Source organism: Quercus robur, chromosome 11 (genome assembly GCF_932294415.1).
Source record: "Quercus robur chromosome 11, dhQueRobu3.1, whole genome shotgun sequence".
Lineage (NCBI taxonomy): Eukaryota > Viridiplantae > Streptophyta > Magnoliopsida > Fagales > Fagaceae > Quercus > Quercus robur.
The window spans coordinates 17,286,078-17,300,925 of NC_065544.1; the positions used below are offsets into that span (position 1 = coordinate 17,286,078).

The 14,848-nt window shown below is 39.9% G+C and overlaps 1 pseudogene; it reads right to left on the reverse strand.

The window, feature by feature from the left end:
* Window positions 1–274: 274 nt before the first annotated feature.
* Window positions 275–14,848, reverse strand: part of LOC126704779 ((-)-germacrene D synthase-like) — a 78,038-nt pseudogene continuing 63,464 nt past the window's right edge.

Consider the following 14,848-nt stretch of genomic DNA (forward strand, 5'->3'; position numbering starts at 1 on the left):
GGATTTTCAATATCTACAATTGAAATTCAGAGCTTAAATATAAACTAAATAAAAACAAGTTTAAAACTGCAAAAAAAAAAAAAAAAAAAAAAAAAGATAAATATTAAATGTGGAATAGAAAGAGTGCGTTGTCGCATTGAATAATTTGTTCATTGTTAGAACACATGCACAAGAAACATATATTAATTATTGCGGATTAACAAAGCAGAGTTCTACAAAATGGAACCGTATGAGAAAGGTAATGTAGAAATAATTCTCACCCATTAATCACCTATTGAAACAATATTTACTCTGAAAAAAACATTGGGCTCCTAATTTTTAGAGTAATTTGGAGTTCAAGTAAAATTTTCACTCTAGACACTTACACATTTATTTTATATTGACTTCGTAGGACAATTTATCAAATCTTTATTTAAGGAACCAACTTAGTTACAATTTTGTGCTCATAATGAGCACTGGCATCAATATCTTCAAACTGGTACTGGATCAACAAGCATTGAGGTGATACCCTCTACCATCAGTCCTCCAAGATGTGTATGCATCTTCAACCTTGTAAAGTAAATCCATAACTCGTGCAAGATTGACAACACGTGTAAGGAGAGGTACTGGCACTTCAGTAGGTCTAATACACTCTTTGTAATGCCCCAAAATCATAAATAATAAAAGTCTATTCAATCTAAATAATCCATAAAAAAAATATTAAATAAAAGCAACTAGCAACCTAAAATCTCATCACAAATGTCAGAGCTCTAATCCACCAAAAATAAAACATCCTCAAAATAATTCTCTAGTACAATGTTTAATACCAATAAAAATAATAATAAAATCCTCAGTCCTACAAAATAATTCGTAACTGTTGTCTTCCAAGAATCTCTACTCCAATAATCCCTCTAATGTATCTGTAAGGGAAAATAAAGGAGGGTGAGATAACTCAATAAGTAGAATTCACTAATATTGGGGTGTGAGAACAAACCTTTCAAATAAATAACTCTTATAACAAATTCATAATGTAAGGTTGAATTTATTCAACCATCTAATTGGCTTTATTCCGTGCCAAATTTGCTTGTAATTCAGCATTTAGTAACCCTGTATTTAGGTGGGATTGTTGTAAGGGTAGTGAGTGAGATAGTGTGAAGATTGCTCAAGAGTGTGCAAGAAAACAGAGTGTCGCGGCTGGGACTCGCGACTGGACTCGCGGCTTCAACCCGCCAGAAGATGCACACGTGCCAAGCATGCTGGAAGATGAACAGTCATGCTAGCTGGAGCACTACAGGACAAAACAGGACAACTGGCCATACGGTTAACTCGCGACTGGAACTCGCGACTTAGTCAAGCCGCGAGGTCAAGTCGCGAGCCACCCCTGTTTTGGAAAAACCTGACGTTTCGCATTCCACTCCTCTTCAGTATAAATACCCTTTTAACCCACGATTGAAAGAGAGCTTCCAGAGAGAATTTTGAGAGAGAAACCCTAAAGAAAAACCAGATTGTTTCACCCACAATCTCTACCTTAGAGTCTCATCAAATTCCCTCACTCTCTTCCTCTCCATTGTCAAATCCTTGAGAGGCCTTTATACCAAACCTGGTTCTCACCATTATCATCTCTGTGAGACAGTCGTTTGGAGTTCTGGGAAGCAGTTAGGAAGGAGCCAATATTCATTGGTTGATGCTACGGTGAAGTAGCGGAATCCGGAAAGCTAGAAAAGAAAAAGGTTCGGCGCAACCTCGTTGGAGCAAGAAGCTTGGAGGGCTTAGGTGCACTGGGTAGATTAGGCTTGGAGGGTCTATTGCTGTCCTTGTATCCCAACTGTATTTTCTAGTGGATTGATTACCGCTTGGAGGGCGGCGGAGAGGTTTTTCGCCGAGGTCTTCGGTTTCCTCTTCGATAACATATCTGGTGTTATCGCTGTGTTTGCATCTTCCTTCCTCTCTATCTCTGCCTTTACATTAATCTGCTGTGGTTTATTTTGATGTGGCTTAGATAGTTGTTTAATCAATTCCATGTTATAGCATATGTTAAGTTTCCGCACACTAGTTGTTTAACATATTGCATGTGTTGATTAAATTGGTTTTTGGGGGTCTAAACGTTCAAAAGTGTTTTTGTACACGTTTTTGAACTTTCACATAATTTGTAACTCATCAATATTTTATCATCAAATATTTCATATAAAAAAAAATATCTTTATATTGTGAGCCATCATAATATATATATCAATACTATCATATAAACAATCTCCTAGGATTTTCTCGTGGTCAACGTTTACGCCCTGCTGACAGGGTTGTACTGTCCCCTTTTAGGACTAGAACCTCCTTTTCATCCCTTTTCTTAAGGATGGCTCATTTGGAATCTAAAGGTGCACTTTCTTGTTAAGGAGCTTCCTTTTTGGATCCTCAATAGTATACTCCCTTGCTAAGGAGCTATCAAATGTGCACTGTCCCCTTTTCTGGGACCGCCCCTTGTTAAGGACTAGCTGCAGTATGATTGTCCCTTACTAAGGACTAAATACCATACTGAACTTCTAATCACGACTTGCCATAGGTTTTCAAAACATATTCAATATGCTCACAAACATAATCCATTCATAATTCTCAACAATGTAAAGGTATATTCACACATACAAGTTTAAATAAGTTTAGGTTGTCCCACAAGTTTTTCATAAAATGAATAGTCAATATGTACATCAAACATTTATAGGATATTAATATATTTATAGAATATCAACATATTTCTTTGATATAGAATAGTTTAATAATCAACACTGTTTTGGGAAAACCCCTAAAATAATTAGTAAACACCACTTACCTCTTAGTTACAAAAATATGAAACCAACCTCCCTTAAATCACAAAAAATTAGTAGAATTAGAACCTAGCTACACCAAAGATAGGTCCATCAATACACAATTTCCCACTTAAAATCAGTTTTCACACTTAAATAGTTTAACCTATCATCATTAAGGCCTACGAAGGTGTCTAGTTTCTTTGAAATACATTTCAGCTTTGTCAGTGGGCTTGGCTATTGAATTCATGGCTATCACTACTTGGGATTGCAGTTATTAAATTGATAAATGGGAGCATTGAAATGCCCCGTTTGATTCCTGAACTTGTCAATTAGGTTTCCAAAATTTTCACAACTATTCTAATTATAGTGTCCGCCTATAGCTGCCACCATAAATCCCTTGATGCCACAAAACATAAGATATTGCTAGTCAATTTTCTGAACAATGGTAGTGCGAGGATGGCAAATTGGTTAACTTAAATAATATATAATTTCTTATTCCTACATTATAGGGGCTAACAAGATATTCTAGGCTTGAAAAGCATTGCTGCCTTCTACAATAATTTAGAGTTGAATACAGGTCACTAGAAGGATGATAAGAAGATAAATATCAACCATAAAGCAACCTTTTCCCTTTCACATGGTGACAGACTTGAATTGATAAGGTCCAAGCCTATTACTCTATTAGGTACAATTTCAAAGCCTATGCAGTACCATTTCCTGACATACAGCCATATTGACCATTCCTAATCTAATATAATAACAATTATAGGAGCCTTTTTTCTATTAATATAATGATAGTCTAGGTTTATGACAATTGCTAGCAATTGAATATTCAAACTTCTTAAATTTAGAGCACGAGAAAATCATACCTGCAGGTTTCCACGCACAGCCGCCTAGAAGAAAAGAAAACCTTAATTGTGTGTTGCGGCTGAAACAAAAGTAACATTCTTATATATATACACGTTTAACTTAAGAGGTAAAATGTTAGAGTTTTTAAAAGCTTATCAAGACCTATATATTTACTTATACCACCTCACTTGGGCTTCATATACCATAGTATTTATCTTATTTTTAATATCTTAGGCCCAAATCAATTAAATCCATTTAATTGTAGGCCTCCTTTTTAATTTACGTGTAAGAATTAAATTGGTATCAAAATTATGGGGTGTTACACTCTTTGTTTTTATCCTTCCATGCATTCATGATTTGCTTTCGAATTTCGTCATGTGCCTCTTGCTTTGAGACACCATATTGCTTCATGTAACACTCGATGCCCAAGACAACGTGCCCTCTTTCTTGCTCAAACTATAAAAAAATTCCCAAAATATGTAATGAGTGTCATTTTTTGTTAGGCCTAAATGGATTTGTGGATCTATTTGAAATGAATCAATTTCTTGCTTTAAATAGTAAAAATTTACAAGTGTATCTAATGCCGCGTTATTTAAGACCTAACAATATATACACTATTATTTACTAGATTCAAAAACAAAATTTGAACCATGTCATAAATCTGTAGACGTGGATCTAATTCCTTGTAGTACTGAACTAGTCTCTCATATACACTGTTGAAGTAAAAATACTGAAAAAAGAAAGAACATAGTTATTACGAGTGAATTTGTATATTCTCTATATATATATATTTTTTTTATAATTTTTGTACATATTGCATGTAGAAGGATTTTTTTAATTGGACGAAAATTGTGATGCCCTGAATTGATTGGATATTGATTATGTATTGTGTAGGTGTGTGTTAAGTCCCACATAAGACATATATTGGGTTGATTTGGGATTTATAATAATAACAAAAAACTCAATTGTGACTAGACTAATTATTTTAAGGTGTAGCACAAATGTGACTTAACGATTTTTCTCAAGTTTTTTTTTTTTTTTTTTTTTTTTTTTTTTTTTTTTTTTAAATATATAGAATAATTAAGGTCCTTGATTTTAGTCACAATGCTCAATAAGATCCACTAATAATATGTGTGCTATATAACATTTGCTAAATGTACCTCATTGGAAACAACATCATCCATTAGCCTGCATATGATTGATGCTGCTCTAACAATCTTTGGCTCCTTGATGACCCATTCTAATGCTTCCTTGGTCGCGATATCTCCCATGACAATAAAAGATATGGTGCTAAGCGTGAGGTAACCACAAGATATTAGTGCATTACTCATATATTCCTCCACTGTGGGAATATATTTTTCTTTCAACCATACGGCTTCTTCAAAGTAGGCTTGAACAAGTTTTTTCATCTAGTTACATTAACATATAAAATATTGATAACTATAAAATGAGAATTAATGGGAAAAAATAGAGTGGTTTCAAGTGAATTAATAGTGTTTTACTGCAACTTTTGCGTAGTAAACACAGTATATAATCTTCCATCCTTGCACATCTCTTCTTCAATTTCTTCAAAAACATCCAAGAGTACTTTATAACACAACTTCATGTATTTTGGGAGTTGGTCTATGCAACTTATATCCCACCTGAAATTTAAACATTTGAATCATGTTTGCAATGTTGACTTTAACCCCAAAATTTTAAAAATAGGGCAGGGCCGGCTTCATGTATTTTGGGGCTTAAGACAATAACTAAATTGATATATATATATATATATATATATATATAAAATTATTCTACTTGCTTGTTTAATTAGATGAAAAATTAGGAATTAATTTGTTTTATTCAAGTTTTCTAACATCTATTTTTAAATTAATAATATAGTTAAATCACTTAATCTTTCTTAAAATGTTATATTTAATTGATTTTTTTCACAAAATCAATTTTTAAATTTGTCAACAACTACTATATATATATATATATATGTAAAGACTCGATTTGTAATGATCCCAAATTCGTATTGGGTTCGAACGTTAAAGGCTCAAACAATAATATTGTAGAGCGTGGATGTCAAAGAACTAGGTTAACTCCAAAAGAAAAACGATTAGACTTAACGCTTATAGATGGATTAACACCAATATAACGATCAATTTCTCCTTGAAACAAGTTCAGTTCTTTCTCATAAGGTTTTCTTCTAAGTGCTCTTTGTTTAGAGGTTCCGATCCCTTTTCTCAATACGTTCTTCCATGTTATATACTGCCCTCTTGGTGTCATCTTCACTACAAACGTGTAAGTTGGGTTCGGGGGATCCCTTCCTGTCCCATCCAACACCTCCTGGAACCTCCAACTAGCAGCTGTAAGGCTGCCCCATCACTGTTCAGGCATCACCTCCACATTAATGCGGCCAGAAAGTTGGTTGAGAGACAATTAATGTGGAGGCAGCTGTTGTTAAAGATATTTGTTTACCTTTTCTTTCTTATCATTGGTCCTATGTCCCACCTTCAGTGGTAATGTAGCTCTGAGGTATGTTTGCAACAATGTGGCGTTCAGGTCGTCCTCGGACTCATATTGCCGAGAAGGATTTTGTCCTCGAACGAATACTGAACTCACCTCACGTGATATTTACTCTCCATTTCATTCGGTTACCCTTATGACCTGATATGGGCCTCCTTGGATGGTTTTACATCCTTGGATGGGCCATAGGCCCAGTTAACACGATTTTAATAATTTATTGATTATCCGGCCCCCACAATAGCCCCTCAAAATCTTGCTTTTCGACTCCTCGGGAGAAAAGATTGATTTTGATGTCACAAGCCCATACTCTTTTATGTTTTGGGCATGCTCCTGACGCTTCAGCATCCCGAGCGTGGCAGCATTAAATTTTGGCGACGCCTCTGTCTCCCACGTTCAACGGTAAGATGTAAATCGAACGATAGGGGGTCTATCTTGTTTCGCGAGCGGGAACTTTCCCGCTCATAACTTCTGCACGACTATAAAGGAATTCTTAAATCAATTCTCTTTCTTACCTTCAGTGATCACACAATTCTAGAGATCATACATTGAACCTGTCTTTCTCCTTTTTCGTCGTTTTCCTGGCGTCTACAAATACTTAAATCTTGTCCTAGGTCCCTCTTTCAAACCTGTAAGTTTTCTCAAAACCTTTACCGCTTTCATCTTAAACTCGTTAATTTCTCTACTAAATCCTTTAGGAAAATGGGGAAAAAGGAGGGTAAGTTTCGATGTCTAGTTGAGTCCGAGGAAAGTATGAGAAATTTCCGCTCTAAGTATAGGATTCCCTCTACGGTGGGTATGAGGTACGCAGCCCAAGGGGAATGGGCCGACGCTAGACAAACAGGGGAAGTAGTTATTCCCATGATTGCCTTCATAGAAGGCGGGATGACCATCCCCATGGGTAAGATTACTAGGAGTTACCTTAGGTTCTTTAGGTTATCCCTAACTCAGTGTGCCCCAAATATGTTTAGGGTCCTGGGAAGTATAGAGGCTTTGAACGAGAGAATGGATCTAAACTTTACCCATCATGACGTGAATTGGGTGTACAATCTCCATCACTTGAAGGGGCAGGGGTACTATCTCAAGTCGAGATATCCCGAGGTGAGGCTAATTCAGTGCCTTCCCACTTCAAACAAGAACTTAAAGGAGGATTTCCTTATCTTCTCTAGGGAATGGCATGATGGTCTGCCATGCCTCGTGGAGGAAGGAGTACCAGGTGGGAATGTAGTCATAGATTCATAACATTTGGTTTACACATACATGTTTTTTCCCTTTTTCTCTTTTTTTGTTTTGAGTCTTAGTATTCCTATCCCTAATAACGCTTCATTTCAATTCAACGGTTTTACAGATAGACGTTTCACGAAGCCCAACATTAAGTTAGTCAATAAAGCAAGCTTCGATAGGGTAGTGAAAGCCGAGATATACGTGAATGAAGCTGATGGCCAACTCCGGGCAGCCCATTTAATCCTCGGCTACACCCCCTTTTCATTTGCTTTCCAAGCGCCGAAGTGCGTGATCAGAGCCCGCGACCCTCGGCTTCACCGTATTAGTGTTGCCTTCAAGGGGTTCATCGTTCCAGAAGGTATCCCACTTCCCTATGATACATCCCGCACCGAGCCCCTTTTTGTGGCCGCTGTCTCAACAGGAGCCTTTTCATCCCAGCCTATCCTCAGAGAAAAGGAAGTAGAAGAGAAGGAGGAAGAGGAAGAAGAAGAGGAAGAAGTTGTAGAACTCTTAGACTCCTCGGACGACTTTGGGGTTTTTGATCAACCTGTACACTCCGAAGAAGATCCTAACGAGATGGGGATACAAAGGAAGCCCCAAAAAAGTTTGATGGAATTGATTGAGAATCAGCCCGGGAAGAATGCGCCGGCAAAATCAACGCAATCCCAGGTTCCTTCTCTTCCCTCCATGTCTCCACCTCCTGCTCCTCGTCCACCTTCTCATTAACCTCAACAACTAGTCAGAGCTGATGCAGCCGAATTAAAAAGGCGCAGGGAACAGAAAGGGAAGGACGTGGTGGATGCTGGCAAGTCCCGTCCGACCCGCGAGGAAGATGCTCAAAGAGCTGCAAAGCAGCAGAAGACCAGCCATCTTCCTCAACGAGGCTAGGAGAGGTTTAAAACTCAACCTCTTGAGCCTTAAGCTTGGCTGCCAGCACCCATGCATGGTGGGGAGCCCCTACGAGATGATGCATCCATTAGGGACTTCAACGGTGGCATTAGGTGTCACGTAGCCTCAGCTATAGAGGAGGCCTTGTTACTCCTTAAGGACATGGCTGAAATAAAGAATGCGAGGAAGATTGAACTCATCCTCAATAATAAAAGATATATGGGCATGGTATAGTGCTAACTCTTTTCTTTTTCTTTTTGTGATCATTACTCATTGATGTGTACTTTTTACTGTCTATAGTATTAATCTCTTCCTTGTAGGTTATCCAAAATACTTTCAAGCTGGATGAGATGCTCAACATCTGCTACAGTCAGCTAGACAATGAAAAGAAGAAACGGGCAACGGCTGTACAGACTTTGACACAATCCGAGCAGGACATGGCTAAAGTGAGGAAAAAACTACTTGCTGAGGAGCAAGCTCGCAAGAGCGCTGACTCGGCCTTGGAAGGCTGTCAAAAGCAGGCCAAGGACCAGGGAAAACACTTGTGTGAGGCAAATACAGAACTGAAGACTACCTGGGAACAAGTTGCAGTCCTTAAGAAGCACTTGGAGGAAACCCAAAAGCTGAGGGAGCAAGCTAAGAATTCCAGGGAGGAGGTTGAGAGAGCAAAAGCCAAGGCCGAACAGGCAACGAACAAGGCCAAGCAGAAAAGCTATGAAATCGGCGTGGCTGAGACGGAGGATACACTAAGGGCAGAGGTGCCAATGGTATGTCGTATATACTGCGCCCAAACTTGGAATGAAGCCCTTAACCGAGCTGGGGTTGAGGCTTCATCTGAGTTAAAGAGGCCAGAGAACGTATTCTACCCTGAAGCAATCCGCACCTCAGCCGCTCCATCCAGTCAAGCTGAAAACACTCTCTCAACCATTAATCCTAATGAGGAGGTTTTGCCTCCAAGTCTTCCTCATTCTGGCCAATCAGAACCAGTTAAAGATAATAACGCCCTACCAGAAGCCTTCTCGAACAAGACTGTAGCTGCTTCCGAGGCAGAGGTGGCCTCTCAAGGCTTCCAACAGGATTTGGCTTCCACAGTCATGCCAGCTGGGGAAGCAACTAAGGATAAAGAGGGAGTCACCACCTCGGAGGCAGACAAACCAGCTAGCCAAGCTCCAAAGCTCCAAATCAAGTTGAAAAAATAGGACTTATTTTGTAGTTTGATTAGGAATTTTGTAAGGATTCTTATGTTTATTTGCTTATTGTTATTGCCGTTTTATCTTTTTTTTGTACTTGTTCACTGTGTTATCTTAATTTGAATGGACTCATTTTGGCTATCTTTTGTTTGCAAGAGAAAAAATAACTTATAAATATTAACAATCGGGGATTAAAAATGGGTGATAACCATTAATACTATGAGGTCTCAAGGAGACATCTTGGATACATACGTATTGTTTCTAATCAATTGAAACTTTAGGGAATGCTCAAAAGTTGAATAAAGTTGATCCTACAGTACTTCAATTGTACATTAGATGATGTTCATAGGCTTAGTGGGGTTTGGAATGCATAAGCCTAAGTGGCCCAAGCACTTTAATATCAAGAGGCTGTATTAGTTTCCAAGAAACCCACTTAGTGACCCAATAGACTACACAGGGTGTTAATTTCCACTAAGTTTGTGGTCTGAGGACATGACATAACTTAGTTTCTATTTAATACTTCACAAGATGCAATAGGGTATTAATTTCAACTAAGTTTGTGGTTAGAGGACCTGACATAATTTAGTTTCTATTTAATACTTCACAAGATGCAATAGGGTATTAATTTCCACTAAGTTTGTGGTCTGAGGACCTGACATAACTTAGTTTTTGTTTAATACTTCAATAGATGTCATAGGGCATTAATTTCCACTAAGTTTGTGGTCTGAGGACTTGACATAACTTAGTTTCTGTTTAATACTTCAATAGATGTTATAGGGCATTAATTTCCACTAAGTTTGTGGTCCGAGGACCTAACATAACTTAGTTTCTGTTTAATATTTCAATAGATGTCATTAGATGTGGAAACAAAAGATGCACGATTAACATAAATTAAAGGAAAAACCCAAACTAGACTACTTTTATTAATAATAATACTTCTTGAGATTATTTACATTCCAAGGGTGAAGTATAGCTTTTTCATCTAGGTCTTCCAGATAATAGGCTCCATTTCCGACTACTGAAGTGATCCGATAAGGCCCTTCCCAATTAGTACCCAGTTTTCCCCAAGCTGGATTCTTGGTGGTTCCCAGAACTTTCCTCAGCACCAGATCTCCTACGGCTAACGGTCTCAGCTGCACATTAATATCATAGTCTTGCTTGAGTTTATGCTGGTAGTAAGCCAATTGGACCATTGCACTCTCCCTTCACTCTTCAATCAAGTCTAAACTTTTCCCCAATAGCTTGTTGTTACTGTCCGAGGAAAATGTACTAGTTCTTAGCGTTAGGAATCCAATTTCTAGAGGGATGACGACCTCTGCTCCATAGGTCATGGAAAAAGGAGTCTCCCTTATTGATCGTCGAGGCGTTGTTCGATAGGTCCAAAGAACATGTGGCAATTCCTCCACTCATTTTCCTTTTGCATCATCCAACCTCTTCTTAAGTCCGCTGACTATTACTTTATTAACAGCTTTAGCTTGCCCATTCCCTTGAGGATAGGCCGGAGTGGAATATCTATTCTTTATATCTAAGTTTGAACAGTATTGCTTGAAGGCCTTACTATCAAATTGAAGGCCATTATCCGAGAAAAGAGTGCGCGGAGTTCCAAATCGTGTGACAATATTCTTCCAAATAAACCTCTTAACATCTACGTCTCTGATGTTAGCCAAAGGCTCAGCCTCGACCCACTTAGTAAAATAATCCGTGTCGACCAGCAAATACTTTTTGTTTCCCAAGACTTTAGGAAAAGGACCGACAATATCTAGCTCCCATTGAGCAAAAGGCCAAGGGCTGGACAGAGGGTTAAGAATTCCTCCAGGCTGGTGGATATTTGGGGCGAATCTTTGGCACTGGTCACATTTTCTTACATATTCCTGCTCTTCCTTCTGCATATTTGGCCACCAATATCCTTGAGTAATGGCTCGGTGTGATAGGGACCTTCCTCCTGTATGACTTCCATAAATGCCTTTGTGCAGCTCTTCTAGGAGTGTCTCTAACATCTCGAGATGTACACAAAGTAGGTACGGCCCAGAAAAGGACCGTTTATATAGCTTTTTGTCCTCGGATAACCAAAACCGAGGAGCTTTCCTCCATATTTTATCAGCCTCTATTTTCTCTTCGGGCAAGATGTCACTTTCGAGGAATTTCAATATGGGATCCATCCAGCTCGGCGCTAGATTGACTTGATGAACCTGACGTATGTCCTTTTCCGGTGAAGTGGGTGTATACAAATCTTCGACGATTATCATCCGAGGAAAATTCCGTGTTGAAGAGGTGGCAAGGGTTGCCAAGGAATCGGCATAGGTATTTTCACCTCGGGGGATATGCGACAAGACGAAAGATTCAAATTTCGTTTGCATACACCTAACTTGACTCAAATACCCCTGCATTCTTGGATCTTGGGCTTCCAGTTCTCCTTTCACTTAGCCGACAACCAATCTTGAATCCGAGAATAATTCTGCTATCTTTCCACCCATTTTCTGGACCATACTCATTCCCATCAATAAAGCTTCGTATTCTGCCGTGTTATTAGTAGCCGAGAATCCCAACCTCAAGGATTTCTCAATGATGATCTCTTCAGGGGATATCAAAACTAGCCCCAATCCTGCCCCCCGTTGGTTTGCTGCTCCGTCCACATATACCCTCCAAGAGGAACTGCCATGTGTGGATATCAAACCAACCAATTTTTCATCCATGTCACTTTGCTTCATATTAGTTTCTTCTGGACACTCGCTGAACTCAGCTACCAGATCGGCAAGGACTTGGCCTTTCACAGAGGTGTGAGGCATGTACTTGATGTCGAAAGCACCTAGGATTGTGCCCCACTTAGCAATTCTCCCAGTGTAGTCTGCACTTCTTAGTATGGACTTGAGAGATAACTGAGTCAAGATAACCACAATCTGGGTGTGAAAGTAATGCGGAAGTTTGCGTGTTGCATGGACCACTACCAAGATGGCCTTTTCCAATGACAAGTATCTCACCTCGGCTTCATTAAGGGATTTGCTTACATAGTAAACTGGTCTTTGAACGCCGCTGTCCTCTCGTATTAAGACAAAACTAACTGCATGAGAGGCAACTGCCAGATAAGCAAACAGTACCTCATCCACCTCAGGTCTAGACATGATAGGCGGCCTGGACAGGTACTCCTTCAATTGCTAAAACGCCACAGCATACTCCTCCGTCCATTCAAATTCTTTCCACTTATGCAGTAGAAAGAAAAAGGGACAACACCTCTCGGCCGATTTGGAGATAAATCGGTTCAAAGCAGCAGTCATTCCAATCAGTTTCTGCACCTCTTTTGGATTCTTAGGTGCTTGTAAATCGTTGATGGCCTTAATCTGATCTGGGTTCACTTCAATTCCTCTATGAGTCACCATGTATCCCAAGAACCTTCCGGAGCCTACCCCAAAGGAACACTTTGAAGCATTCAAACGTAGCTTATGCTTTCTCAGTATTCCAAAGATGTTCATAAGATCTTCCACATGCTCGGACACCATTTTACTCTTCACTACCATGTCATCGATATAGACCTTAATGCTTCTACCCAGTTATGGTTTGAACATTTTAGTCATCATCCGTTGGTAGGTAAATTCGGCGTTTTTCAAACCAAAGGGCATCACTTTGTAATGATAATTTCCAATAGGGGTAACAAAAGCAGTATTCTCTTGATCATCCAATGCTAGCGGTATTTGGTGATATCCTTGGAAGGCATCCAAGAAACTCATCTTAGGATGACCAACGGTTGCATCCATCAACTGGTCTATCTTCGGCATGGGAAATGGATCCTTGGGACAAGCCTTATTGAGGTCCGTGAAGTCCACGCACACTCGCCACTTTCCTGTCTTCTTCCTTACCACCACCATATTGGCCAACCATTGAGGATAAAAAACTTCTTTGATAGCCCCAACCTGCTTGAGCTTGGCCACCTCACTCCTGACAGCTTCAGTGTGCTCTTTTGATGGTTGCCAAGGTGGCTGTCTTTTGGGAATAACAGAAGGATTCACGTTGAGTCGATGAAAAATGAAATTCAGATCTACACCCAGGGCTTCATATGGGCTCCATGTGAACACATCTACATTTGCTCTGAGGAATTCCAGCAATCTCTCCTTCTCTTGCAAAGGCAGTTTAGCTCCAACCTGGAAGAATCTTTTCGGATCATCAGCAACAATTACCCTCTCTAAATCTTCACACTTTACCTCGTCGGCTGTTACATCCAAGGGTAATGCTGGGGGTTTTAATTGCTATAATCCATTATCGGCAGTAGTTGAGGTCTCTGCCTCTGGCCGATATTGTATAGTCGCTACCAGGCATTGCCGAGCTGCAATCTGGCTCCCTAATATCTCCAATACTTGGCCTCCGGATGGGTACTTCACTTTCTGATGTAGAGTAGATGAGACTGCTCTTAGGGTATGAAGCCAAGGTCTGCCCATAATAGCTGTATATGGAGAGAAAACGTCTACAACAATGAAGTTCACCTCCACCACATCCATACCGGCTTGCATAGGTAGTCTGATCTGTCCTTTCGGAGTGACCATCCTTCCCTCAAAACTCACCAGAGGGGAGCTGTAGGCTGCTAAGTCCTCTAGCTTCAGACCTAGCCCCTTATACAAATCTGGGTACATAATATCCACAACACTACCTTGATCAATCATCACCCTTTTGACATCATACCCACCAATTCTTAGCGTGACCACCAGAGCATCATCATGGAGTTGTATGGTTCCAACCTTGTCCTCATCCGAAAAGCCTAGAATCAGGGGGACGTCCACCCTGGCTCTCTTCGACGCTTGGCAATGATCCTCGGCCGGAGGTCGAAACACCGACAGTACCCTAGAAGGACAAGATCCAGTCCTCCCTGGGGCAGCAAAAATAACGTTTATCATACCAAGGAGGAGTCTTGAAGAAGCGTCCCCATGCATTTCTGAGCTTGCCTGGCTTACCCTACCACTGGAATGGTGCAAGAGTTGCTTCAATTTCCCCTCTCGGACCAACTGCTCCAAATGGTTCCATAAATTCCTGCAATCTTCCGTCGTGTGCCTATGATCTTGATGATAGTGGCAATATTGGTTCGGGTTGCGTCTCTTAGGCTCTCCTGCCATCTTGTTTGGCCATTTGAAAAAGGGCTCATTCTTTATCTTCTCCAACACCTGTTGCATCGACTCCCGAAACACTGCATTAACTACCTGGGTGTCAGCAAAACCTGATTGCCCAACGAAGTCTTTTCGAGGTCGGTTACTGTTGTAATGGTCCGACTTGAAATCCCTCCTCTCCTGAGGGATTACCTTAACCTTTCCTTTTCCCTGAAGTTGGTCCTCTTCCACTCTTCTGTACTTATCAATCCTATCCATCAATTGGTGTACACTGGTAACAGGTTTACCAGTTAGAGATTTCCTTAAATCATGATCAGCTGGAAGG